This window comes from Chiloscyllium plagiosum, unplaced genomic scaffold (genome assembly GCF_037043375.1).
Source record: "Chiloscyllium plagiosum isolate Xiang-an unplaced genomic scaffold, Cpla_swu_hap1 HiC_scaffold_22, whole genome shotgun sequence".
NCBI lineage: Eukaryota > Metazoa > Chordata > Chondrichthyes > Orectolobiformes > Hemiscylliidae > Chiloscyllium > Chiloscyllium plagiosum.
The window spans coordinates 56,914,581-56,928,535 of NW_028270160.1; the positions used below are offsets into that span (position 1 = coordinate 56,914,581).

The window sequence follows — 13,955 nt, forward strand, 5'->3', positions numbered from 1 at the left end:
CTGGAAAGTGAAGGAATCATCAAACCCGTCCAGTTTGTGGAATGGGCAGCACCAATTGTACTGATTGTGAAGCCCTTTGGGTTGGTTCGCCTTTGTGGGGATTTTAAAAACAAGGTAAACCACATCTCGCAACTGGATAAATACCCAATCGCTCACATAGAGGAGTAAAAGCTGGCCGGGACTGCTCTTCATAAAGCTGGACATGAGCCATACATAATTACATTTGAGATTAGATGAGGATTCCCAGAAGTATGCTACAATTAATACTCAAAGGTTTGTACCAATGTATAAGATAGCATTTGGGGTATTGTCAACTGGTGCAATTTTTCAGCAGATGATGGAGAAGTCTTCGAGGTCTATCCCATGTCACCATTTATCTTGATGATATGCTAATAACAGGGCAAACTAATAAGGATCACTTGGACAAAGTCCACAGACCTTCTCCCTGGCGGACTTAGTCATAGAAGGGAAAATATATGTTCCAGGCACCCTGAGTGACCTACTGGGCTACAGAGTTGACAAGACCAGGTTATACCCGTTGGAAGATACAGTGAAGGTGGTCGAGGGCACCCTGGCTCCCATGTCTGGAGCTTTGGCCTTTCCTTGGGCTGGTCAGTTATTACAGAAAGTTCATACATAACCTGGCATCCATGCTGGCACCTTTGTATCAACACTTAAACAAGGGTCAGCCTTGGAAATGGTCACATAGTCTAACCATACCTGTCAGGGAAGTGAAGAAACAGCTATCATCCTCTAAAGGTGTTGCCATAGTGTGATCCCAGGCGAGAGCTGGTATTGACATGCAATGTTTCCCCGTACGCCATCAGGGTAGTATTAGCTCACGGTCACCCAATGGAGAGGAAAGCATCCAAGACTCTAGCTAATGCAGAATGTAAAAATGCCCACATAGAAAAGGAAGGCTTGACAGTCATATTTGGTGTCAGGAAGTTCCACCAAAACCTTTATGGATGTAAATTAGTAATAACAATTGACCCCAAACCTCTGCTAGGTCTACTTAAATATGACACAGTGCTGCCACCCATAGATTCAGGACTATGAACTCAACAGTGGGCTCTAATACTAAGTGTGCATAAATTACACGTTGGAACACTGTCTGAGAGGCCAGGTAACAAAATGTGGATGCATTGAGTCACCTCCCACTGGCAGATACAACACACTGGAAGAGTCCGTAAGGGTTTTAAATTTCCTGGACACACTTGCAGGAACAGCTCACAATATCAGTCTTTACAGGAAGAAAGGTCTGCTCCTGGCAAAACTGAAACAGCTGGTGGTTGATGGGGGAAAATGGCATTAGGAGCGTCAATGACAGACACAAGATTCTGTTAAACAAGAGAGACAGTTTACTTCAGGGAAGGAATTTTCGTGGAGGGACCGTGGGAACGGCCGTGCATGGGTAAGAGACATGGACAATGCAAGGTCAGCTCTAGTGAAGGTATAACATTCGGGTAGGTGCGATGGTCCTGACCAAGCACGTGGACCATATAAAAGCTGCAAGCTCGCTAACAGTGCAGGAGCAGTATGTGCCCGACTCCTCAGCAGCCTTTCCAACTGCTCCGGGGCCCTCTCTGTCAAGTGTTGAAGAGACCTCAGAACCCGAGATGGTCACGGCAGATGAAGAGAATGAATTTATTCTGAGATACTCCAGGCACAAGAGGTGAGCTCCTGTGTGTTACAAGCCATCCGTATCAGAGGCAGGGTTGAAGGAACCTGATCCAGTGTTAAAACACCCCAGGAGGTGTTACAGAAGGAGCTGAGGTGGCTCTGAGGAGCTGTATCGGTGATGAGGATTGTCCACATGTACATACAGAGGGACTTGGGACAGAAGATCTGCCTCTGTGGAGTTATTTCACAAATAAGTCACCCTACATGTGTATAATCTCAACATAGATTTCCTGTCAAGGTTCCAGTGTCTTTCATGGCCATAGCTCTGAACAATTTGTAACGATTTTGTTCTAACAACAGCGATGACTAATATTTGACTATTGATAGTCTTCATCTAATGGCAGTCATAAAATGGTGCTTTCTCCCAAACCTGGCAGATTTAAGAGACTGCGCATTGCTTTTCTTTCAAAGACGGTCATCTCTGGGACCCATTTTGTTTCCCTGTCTTTATGTGTTTTAATTTTTCTCTTGTTTCTGAGCACATTTGTTGTGCTCTCTATCATCATTTCTCTATCATCATTTCTGTTTGCCCCGTAAGACTCGGTTTTTGTCGTTCAGCCTCTCCTGTCTTCCACCCTGTCATAAACCTTCCTTCACTCCCAAACCCACCCATCCCTGGATCAGATCTTGGTACATGTCCCACTTCTGGTGACCAGTCATTGACCAAAGGTGGGTCTGATGGACCAGTGTCAAGCACTCTCCATGTATAAATAAAGGGGGACTTGGTGATGGGATACCTCTGTGGAATTATATGGAGATAAGGGGCTGGATATTATCATCAGGTCGGTCATGAAGGAACAGTATTTGCAGCTGTCCTCAATTAAAAATTCCCACAAAGATCATGTATCATGGGCTTCCCTTCTCCCAGTGACAGTGGGAATCTGGTGCCAAAACAAGAGGATCTTCAATAATCCAGCAGCAATGATATGATCAAATGGAGCAAACAACCAACCACATTAAGGCATCCTCCCAGACAGGAGAAAGTGAGGGCTGCAGATGCTGGAGATCAGAGCTGAAAATGTGTTGCTGGAAAAGTGCAGCAGGTCAGGCAGCATCCGAGGAACAGGAGAATTGACGTTTCGGGCATAAGCCCTTCTCGAAGGGCTTATGCCCGAAACATCGATTCTCCTGTTCCTTGGATGCTGCCTGACCTGCTGCACTTTTCCAGCAACACATTTTCAGCATCCTCCCAGACAGCAAACCAGGAAGTAACTGCTGAATCATTTCACTTGGCAGAGAAACATTACAGATACGCAAAATAAATTAGTGTGTCCCATGCACAAATTAAGGCAGGAGTGAAAGTATCATAAATATGTTTCCAAAAAATTTAATTGCAGAATTGATATTGAGAAAAGGTAATGCTCAGTCAACACTCTCAACAAGGAAGTTTAGCAATAATTGGGTATATGATTTGGGGCGTTATGTTGTGGCTGTACAAGACATTGGTGAGACCATTTTTAGAATACTGTGTTCAATTCTGGTCGCTCTGCTATGGCAAGGATGTTGTTAAAAGTGGAAAACATTAATAAGGATGCTGCTGGGACTGGAGGGTTTGAGCTATAGGAAGACGCTGAACAGGCCAAGACTTTTATCCCTGGAATGTTGGAGGCTGAGAGGTGACCTTTTTTGAGGTTTATAAAATCATGAGGGGCATGGATAGGGTAAATAGACAAGGTCTTTTCCCCAGGGCGTGGGAGTCCAAAACTCGAGGGCACAGGCTTAAGGTGAGAGGGGAATGATTTAAAAGGGATCAGAGGGTGGTGCCTGTATGGAACAAGCTGCCAGAGCAAGTGGTAGAGGTGAATAAAATTCCAACATTTACAAAGGCATTTGGACAGGGATATAAATGATTTAGAGGGACATGGGCCAAAGTTAAATGGGACGAGTTCAGTTTAGGAAACGTGGTCGGCATGGACACGTTGGGCCAAAGGGTCTGTTTCCATGCTGTACATCTCTGCAATCCTAATCATGTACTCAGTGATCCGCTAAAAACTCAGTTGCACATCAGTCAACTTTTTCCAAGGGTTTTTGATGACAGTCTAAGAGCAGAAATTGCAGTCAGTTCACTGGCTGATTGCAAAACTGTGGGGACCTCAACAGTGCAGCTCCTGGAGAAAAATGGCTGGATTTCCATTGCAAACTGTGCATGCTCAATTGACATCAAGGTCAAAGGACAGTGAACACCCACAGTGGTGACCTCATTATTTCTGCACGCTCGAGACCACAATTGAGTGATGCGCAAATGGAGCGGTATTTGATGCAGGAGATCGACTGATAGCCAGCGCCCTCGACGGGGTCCTGTGTGACAGAAGGACCCGATCCCCACCCCAAATACCAGATTAGGCTCTCTGAAGTGGACACCATGACCCAGTCAATGGCTTCAATTAGCATGGGGTGGCAAGGCCATCCTGCCTGCTGTTTAATTAGGGAGAGGTGGGAAAGCAGTGAGATTCTCCCACTCTTCCAACATTCACCAGATTAAACACCCCACTCCAACTCCAAACCTGCTGTGGTGGGGAAAATTCAGTGTGCGGATTTCAACACAGGGCAAGGCCAACTGTTAAAACAGCAGAGACACTGGCAGAACACAGTCAGCTCTGATTAAAAATGGTTAACTCCGTTTCTCTCTCCACCGCCTCCTGAGTTTCTCCTGCACTTTTGGTTCTTACTTCACAACCTGGGGGTTGCATTCCCTGGAACTTAGAAAGCTAAGGAGTGAATTGATCAGATATTTTAAGACATTGAAGGGGACTTTCTCTCTGCTGTTTGAATATTTTAAGTGGTGCTGGATTTAAGGAGCTATCTTTCAGGAGGGAAGGTCAAAAACATTTCTACACTTAGATGGTGATGAGAGTTTGGAACTCCATCAGCCAATGATGCTAAATCAATTGTTGCATTCAGATTGATACAATACATTTTGGGACAAAAATGAGTGTCTGGAATTTGGTTACAGATCAACCACAACCTTTACTGAATAGTCCAACAGGCTCAAGGGATAAATTGTCCCTCGACAGACACACACACACACACACACACACAATGGCTTGTAGCTCACGATAATCTTAGACAATTTGGCTTCTCTAATAGGCTGCATCCTTTTCCCTTGCAAAATATTGTAGTGAATCCATAGTCAACACACTTTCTGATCCAGAGGACAGTGACTCAATAAAAATAAATGCATCCTGTCATTAATCTTTGCCTAAGAGTCTATTTGGCACAAAATCACTCAACCACTCCCATCCATCTCAAAGAATAGAAGAAAAATTGCGCTACATAATTCTTTTGTCATTTTTTAAAACAAAATTACAATGTCTCCCTTTTAATTTTTCTTCAGTTTTAAGAAACAAAACTGACGTGTAACAGAATGCGTAAGGAAGAGAGTGAAAGGAGATCAGATAAAGATGTTTGAAATTATGAGGGGTCTGGACAGAGTAGACTAGGAAAAACACTTGCCACTTGTGAAAGGACAGTGAAGGAGAGGGCACGGACTTAAAGCAAAAACTAGGATCTAAAATTCACCAGCTCAGAGTGTGGTGGCGGCAGTATGTATTGAAGTGTGCAAAAGGAAAGTAGACTATTATCTGGAAAAGCAGAACATGCTGGGTTAGAGGGAGAATGGCACTAAGTGAATTGCTTATTCAGAGGGCTGCTGCAGACACACTGTGATAAGGATTTGTAATAAATTATCATAAATTGGGAATTTTGATTGTAAAGTGTAGATAAAGGGACTTCAGTCCTTAGTTCTCTGAAAGTAATTCTTTCTTTAAAAAAAAAGCCAACATTTTTGAACAGCAAGTTCAAACATCATTTCCAAGAAAGCATGAGACTTCAGAGAAGTGACTGGGGGAGTCTACTGCTGAATGTTTATTAAGTGGGACTTGCATGATGACAGAAAGGCAGACAATCAGAGGCCAGAGTCAGGTTTCAGTTCAGAAGAACAGTTTCCCATCAGCAGAAGAGCCAATTGTTTGTTAAGCCTTTTTTGAGGTAGCCCAAAGAGTCAGACATCATCATAAACTGGACAGAATCAGTGTGACTTCAGACGGCAAATATGCTTGGGGTCAAGTCTTGTGCAGTATCAATCCCAGCAGAAAGATGGGGATAATCAAGGCAATCTCTGATCTTAGAACATAGAACATAGAACAATACAGCACAGAACAGGCCCTTCGGCCCACGATGTTGTGCCGAACATTTGTCCTAGCTTAAGCACCCATCCATGTACCTATCCAATTGCCGCTTAAAGGTCACCAAAGATTCTGACTCTACCACTCCCACAGGCAGCGCATTCCATGCCCCCACCACTCTCTGGTTAAAGAACCCACCCCTGACATCTCCCCTATACCTTCCACCCTTCACCTTAAATTTATGTCCCCTTGTAACACTCTGTTGTACCCGGGGAAAAAGTTTCTGACTGTCTACTCTATCTATTCCTCTGATCATCTTATAAACCTCTATCAAGTCACCCCTCATCCTTCGCCGTTCCAATGAGAAAAGGCCTAGCACTCTCAACCTATCCTCGTACAACCTATTCTCCATTCCAGGCAACATCCTGGTAAATCTTATTAATTCAGCAGCTCTTACTTTGAGAGCAAGCAAGTAATCATGACACCGAGTGCTCATTAACAGGCCGACATGATGCTGGAAGATTACAAAATGATGGCAGTGACATTGGAATACAAAACTGGTCCAACAACTAGCAATTTTGTGCAGGAGAGCTACAGTGCTTCGAAGCCACCCATGATTGAATCGCTGGAAACATTACAGACAATGATGTCCTTCAAACTATGGTACAGTGGCTTTACTACTGAACTGAAGCTATGCACTTGAAACTTCTTGTTTGTTTATGCAAATAAAACAGTCATAAAAGCCCAAGGAGACATTGAAATAAAAGGCATTGTAATCTGATCAAGTTGTTCAAATTCCAAATAAAATCCATCCCCAGACGTTATCGCTCCAATCTCCAGTTAGTAAATGATTAAGTGCATAACTTGAAGTAACATACACAAGTCATATTCAACAATTCCACTCAATCTCAGTTTAGATTTGAACCAGCTTACAACCGCCTCTGAGCCAAGAGACCAGGTTGAGAAGTGTGTCATACCACAACTGAACAGGTTAATTAAAAATAAATGAAAGAAGTGAGTGCAGAGAATCATAGCACCTTTGTGTTGCTGAGGTGTTTATCACCTCATTGGAAGGTTAAACAACCCTGTGCCATATTGAAGCCAGACCCACAAAGCCTTAGCATTCATAACTGAACGCATGTGCAATAATATACAACTACTGCGATGTGCTTTTTGCTCTGACAGAGAGAGCCGACATTGGAGACTGAGCTTCCCTCCTAGGTCACAGCACTGTGAAATGTCCACACTTGCTCCACTGTTTTGGCTGGGATTGACACTTACCATCTTCTGTAAGCTATGTATTCCAGATTTATTGCAACCGCAATTGCGTCAACCACCACTTCACTTCCCGTGGGCTTTTTGATCAAAAGCATGTCACAGAGTAGCAGAGAATAGGATTACTTTTACTTTCAATTCACTTACCTGTAGGGGAGAGAAAAAAAAAAGCTTTGAGTGATCGAATCATGAACTAAATAATCACTTCAGACAATCAACAAATTCAACATGGCTGTCAGAGAAATAGAGAGATAGGAGAGGTTGTTGAACCAACAGGCTTGCTTTGGGTAAAATCAGCTAAACAAAATATGTGGGGTTTCAGAATGACATGATGTTTGCTGGGCCCTGATACGACGTCGTGGAGAGACTGGAACAAATTGACACAGTTTAAAAATGAGGAGTCTCCCATTTAAGGCAGAGCAGAAGAAAAACTTTTTCCCCTTGGAAGGTAATTCTGTTCCCCAGAGAAGAGTGGAAGCAAGGTCAGTGAACATTTTTAAGGGTAAATTGGACCCGTCAATCAATAACCTAAAGGACAAGGGAGAACATTCAGCAAAGTAGGAGGCCTGAAACAGATCACTTAAAATGGTGCAGCAGGCTCGAGGGACTGAATAGCCTCCTCTTGCTCCTAACATGTATATCTGTACGGTTAGTTGGTCAGTAAGGAGCCTCGAGGCTTGACGGTAGGTGAGACAATTGAAGATGCAAGACAACTTGACTTTGCCAATCCGCCAGGGCTCATTAGGGCTGAGGTCTTGTTGGGATATTACTGCTGAGGTTCTGAGCTGAACACCAACCCTCTCCCCAACCTAACCTTAAACACTAAGCAGCAAATTTGCATCCAATTATTCAACTCATGGCCACCCTTTCCAGTCTGCAACCGAGTGGTTGCCAGACAGTGCTCACTGCAGTAAAATAATTGCTTCCTGCCAGAAAAGTACAAAATACTTTCATCAACCCGCAAATGAGAAAGGTCATAAACGTTTTACGGCTTCACAACTAAAGGATTCAGATAGCCATGTGTCAATGTTTGGCAGAGACATTGCCAGTATGAATGGTACAAGGTCAGGGTTACATTATACAATGGGTGCACTGTTCAATGAACTCACTGTACTGCAGTGTGAGTCACTATCGCCTCCACACACAAAGTGGCTTTCCAGTGTTTGGTGACACTCAGCAGACTCAAACCCCATGAACCTGTCATTTTATCGCAAGTTGATCTTTGGTGACCAGCCTACTCCTTTCCAGTGAGATCAGCCCTCAGTTACTGTTGATATTCAGGGTGAACATCTCATAACCTGAAATAATCCTGAGGGTCTATGGGGTACCATTCAGAAACAAAACAAAAAATTCCTACTGCCTGGTAAGGCATACCAAATCATAAAGGATAAAGTTGCAAGGGTGTGCAGTCAGTAAGGAGCATTGTTAGACAGGGATATACAGTCAGGATGCAACACTGTTAGCTGGGGTATATATTGAGTATTCAGCATTGTTGGATGGAAGTATACTGTCAGTGCGGAGCACTGTTAGATCGGGGTTTACTGTCAATGCGGAGCATTGTTAGATAGGAGTATACTATCTGTGCGGAGCACTGTTAGATAGGAGCATACTGTAGGCGCGGAGCATTGTTCGATAGAGGTATACTGCCAGTGCAGAGCATTGTTAGATAGGGGTATACTGTCAGTGCGGAGCATTGTTAGATAGGGGTATACTGTCAGCGCGGAGCATTGTTAGATAGGGGTATACTGTCAGTGCGGAGCACTGTTAGGTAGGGGTATACTGTCAGTGCGGAGCACTATTAAATAGGGATATACTGTCAGCGCGGAGCATTGTTAGATAGGGGTATACTGTCCGTGTGGAGCACTGTTAGATAGGGGTATACTGTCAGCGCGGAGCACTGTTAGATAGGGGTATACTGTCCACGCGGAGCACTGTTAGATAGGGGTATACTGTAGCGCGGAGCACTGTTAGATAGGGGTATACTGTCAATGCGGAGCACTGTTAGATAGGGGTATACTGTCCGTGTGGAGCACTGTTAGATAGGGGTATACTGTCAGTGTGGAGCACTGTTAGATAGGGGTATACTGTCAGTGTGGAGCACTGTTAGATAGGGGTATACTGTCAGTGTGGAGCACTGTTAGATAGGGGTATACAGTCAGCACGAAGCACTGTTAGATAGGGGTATACAGTCAGCACAAAGCACTGTTAGATAGGGGTATACTGTCAGCGCGGAGCACTGTTAGATAGGGGTATACTGTCCATGCGGAGCACTGTTAGATAGGGGTATACTGTCAGTGTGGAGCACTGTTAGATAGGGGTATACTGTCAGCGCGGAGCACTGTTAGATAGGGGTATACTGTCCATGCGGAGCACTGTTAGATAGGGGTATACTGTCAGTGTGGAGCACTGTTAGATAGGGGTATACTGTCAGTGTGGAGCACTGTTAGATAGGGGTATACTGTCAGTGTGGAGCACTGTTAGATAGGGGTATACTGTCAGTGCAGAGCATTGTTAGATAGGGGTATACTGTCAGCACGAAGCATTGTTAGATAGGGGTATACAGTCAGCACGAAGCACTGTTAGATAGGGGTATACTGTCAGCGCGGAGCACTGTTAGATAGGGGTATACTGTCCATGCGGAGCACTGTTAGATAGGGGTATACTGTCAGTGTGGAGCACTGTTAGATAGGGGTATACTGTCAGTGCAGAGCATTGTTAGATAGGGGTATACTGTCCGTGTGGAGCATTGTTAGATAGGGGTATACGGTCAGTGTGGAGCACTGTTAGATCGGGGTATACTGTCAGTGTGGAGCACTGTTAGATAGGGGTATACTGTCAGTGCAGAGCATTGTTAGATAGGGGTATACTGTCAGCACGAAGCATTGTTAGATAGGGGTATACTGTCAGCACGAAGCATTGTTAGATAGGGGTATACAGTCAGCGCGGAGCACTGTTAGATAGGGGTATACTGTCCATGCGGAGCACTGTTAGATAGGGGTATACTGTCAGTGTGGAGCACTGTTAGATAGGGGTATACTGTCAGTGCAGAGCATTGTTAGATAGGGGTATACTGTCAGCACGAAGCATTGTTAGATAGGGGTATACAGTCAGCACGAAGCACTGTTAGATAGGGGTATACTGTCCGTGCGGAGCACTGTTAGATAGGGGTATACTGTCAGTGTGGAGCACTGTTAGATAGGGGTATACTGTCAGTGTGGAGCACTGTTAGATAGGGGTATACTGTCAGTGTGGAGCACTGTTAGATAGGGGTATACTGTCAGTGCAGAGCACTGTTAGATAGGGGTATACTGTCAGTGCAGAGCATTGTTAGATAGGGGTATACTGTCAGCACGAAGCATTGTTAGATAGGGGTATACTGTCAGCGCGGAGCACTGTTAGATAGGGGTATACTGTCCATGCGGAGCACTGTTAGATAGGGGTATACTGTCAGTGTGGAGCACTGTTAGATAGGGGTATACTGTCAGTGCAGAGCATTGTTAGATAGGGGTATACTGTCAGCGCGGAGCACTGTTAGATAGGAGTATACTGTCCATGCGGAGCACTGTTAGATAGGGGTATACTGTCAGTGTGGAGCACTGTTAGATAGGGGTATACTGTCCACGCGGAGCATTGTTCGATAGAGGTATACTGTCAGTGTGGAGCACTGTTAGGTAGGGGTATACTGTCAGTGCGGAGCATTGTTCGATAGAGGTATACTGTCAGTGTGGAGCACTGTTAGGTAGGGGTATACTGTCAGTGCGGAGCACTGTTAGATAGGGGTATACTGTCAGTGTGGAGCACTGTTAGATAGGAGTATACTGTCCATGCGGAGCACTGTTAGATAGGGGTATACTGTCAGTGTGGAGCACTGTTAGGTAGGGGTATACTGTCAGTGCGGAGCACTGTTAGATAGGGGTATACTGTCAGTGTGGAGCACTGTTAGATAGGGGTATACTGTCCATGCGGAGCACTGTTAGATAGGGGTATACTGTCAGTGTGGAGCACTGTTAGGTAGGGGTATACTGTCAGTGCGGAGCACTGTTAGATAGGGGTATACTGTCCATGCGGAGCACTGTTAGATAGGGGTATACTGTCTGTGTTGAGCATTGTTAGATAGGGGTATACTGTCCATGTAGTGCATTGTTAGATAGGGGTATACTGTCCGTGCGGAGCACTGTTAGATAGGGGTATACTGTCAGTGTGGAGCACTGTTAGATAGGGGTATACTGTCCGTGCGGAGCACTGTTAGATAGGGGTATACTGTCCATGTAGTGCATTGTTAGATAGGGGTATACTGTCCGTGCGGAGCACTGTTAGATAGGGGTATACTGTCAGTGCAGAGCATTGTTAGATAGAGGTATACTGTCAGTGCAGAGCATTGTTAGATAGGGGTATACTGTCAGTGCAGAGCATTGTTAGATAGGGGTATACTGTCTGTGTTGAGCATTGTTAGATAGGGGTATACTGTCCATTTTGAGCACTGTAGATAGGGGCATACTGTCTGTGCGGAGCATTATTAGATAGGGGTAAACTTTAAACTGACATTATACCCCTGTCTAACAATGCTTTACACTGACAGTATACTGAGATGTCTATAGTCAAATGCTACCCAAGAAACCACAACCCCTTAACTCAATATTTCCCAGGCTCTCTCACATTTCCCCATCTTCAAACCTCCAGAAAGAACTGTACTGCATCCAAAGCTCAGCAAGGTGGAACATGTTCCATACTGCAATCGCTTTTGCATTTGCTTTAAAATTTAAATTTAAAATTCCCACTTTCAAATCCTATCTTTCCAACACAGCTATTGGTGGCTAACACTGGAGACATGGAGGAGACAAAGCAGCTTTATTTTGACTTGGGAATCTACACATAACTGGATCAGTGGTGCTGGAAGAGCACAGCAATTCAGGCAGCATCCGAGGACAGGCAAAATCGACGTTTCGGGCAAAAGCCCTTAATCAGGAATCACAGAAATGCAGCAGGAGTCGAAAGAGCATTTTAACAAGATGCGTCGTTGGAAACGATCAGCAGAAATGGCAGCGGTGGGAGTCGAACCCACGCCTCTGTCGAGACTAGAGCCTAAATCCAGCGCCTTAGACCGCTCGGCCACACTACCAGCTAACTGACAACTGAAAGTCCATTTACTTGCTTTGCATGTTTGTTAGATGTGAAGGTGAGATGAAACACACGAAGAATATATGAAGGAGTTGCAAGTCCAGAGTACCCGTGCTTTTATATTCCATTAATGTCCAAAATATGGGCCTGGTGTAGCAGGTAGCAGTCCAACTGTGAAACTACAAATCGAGACCAGCTGCTGAAAGACCAGCTAACAATGGGTTCTTCCATAGCTGTCAAACCTAGCAAAGACTGGCAACAGTATAACTGGCTGCCCGGTATTTGGACAACGTGAGTGCAGATTGTAAACAGTACAAACATAATCTTAATGGACTAATCCCTGAGGGATTCCCAGTGGAGAAAATAATGAGTTCACAACCACAGCATGCCGTGAAGCACCAATTACCAAGCAGCAGATAATCAAAAAGGAACTGAGAAAGATATCCAGGGATGTTGGTCCCTGATTGGGTGATGCAGATGTTGATCGATGTACTGCGCATTTTCAACAGTTTTGACTTTAAGTTTGGATCCTCAGCACATCAGGGTTTTAATGCACAGCTAGAGTGGGTTTAACTCCACCAATTAAATAGACATCACGACGGAGGGTGTGTGGGGAAAACTAGTTGCTATGGTGACCAAGTCCTTGTGTGTATTTCAGGCTGAGATAGATAGATTCTCGATCAGTCGGGGAATGGGCAGGAAAGTGGATGTGAGCAATGTCGGATCAGCCATGGTCCCATTGAATGACAGAGCGGGCTTGAAGGGCCTACTCCTGTTGGTATTTCTTATGCGAAGGGAAAGAGTGGTGACGATCGAGAAACTGAAGCTATAGGATCAGTCACAGAGCAAGAATATGGTTTTGAAGGGATGCTAAAAGTGATTGTGAGCAAGGACTGGGCTAACAAGACTCATTCTTAATCTGAAATTGTGTAAAGGAGTTAACTGGTTTCACTGTTTTTATTATAAGTCACTAATTTTAACTAATGTTATGCTCAAAGTGCTCACTGGAGGCAGCTGCTAGTGGATGAAGTAACCATAAAGTTTCTGTTCAGTGATTGACAGGGAGCTCGACACAAAGCATCTGTATTCGGAGACAGACAAAAAAAAAATAAGCATCTTAATCATTCCTCTCCCTTCACTACTTAACAGCAGTGTCATACTTACTCTGAAAAGCTGATTTAGTAACAAACAAGCTACCACACTTGAAATGCATGGAGGTCCATATCCTAGGACGGCGAATTACAACGAAAACTTTAAGCAAGACCAACGATGGATACACATCCAGCGCTTGTGGTATGCTTCACCGAGCACCATTGCCTAAAGATCCTCAACATGCAGCTCAGGAGACCAATCATCCCATCATGCTCATGCCAGTGCTTGCTCACCAATTGGAGCTATCTATTGTCACTCTGACCTGCTTTTCTTTCACATTCTCCCTCTTCCAATGTTTCCCTTATTCCATCCTTTTTTTTTAAATCATCTGCCTCTCTTGCCCCTTTTGAAACATTCCACATTTGAATAAATCTGTATTCAACCTTGTCCTTCCAATAAGACTACCAAATACAGGAAATCATTTCACACCCCCCTCAGTCTTTCAGCATCTTAGAAACTGCTTAGTACAGTACACTCAACTTCTAATCTTTCTCCGAAACCACCCAGCCCTTTTGTCAAGTGGTCAGTCGGTGAACTTCATATCTCAATTAAAGTTGCAAATAGTTTAAGCAATATTTCTGAAACTTCCTACAAATAATGGTT

General features: G+C 44.3%; 1 protein-coding gene and 1 non-coding gene across 3 annotated transcripts in view; both read right to left on the reverse strand.

The window, feature by feature from the left end:
• The window catches only part of ank3b (ankyrin 3b), a 754,625-nt gene that overhangs the window by 477,142 nt on the left and 263,528 nt on the right, over positions 1-13,955 (reverse strand). The gene's annotated exons all lie outside the window — the stretch shown is intronic.
• Positions 12,120-12,201, reverse strand: trnal-uag (transfer RNA leucine (anticodon UAG)). The gene has a single exon. It is a non-coding gene; the product is annotated as a tRNA-Leu (tRNA).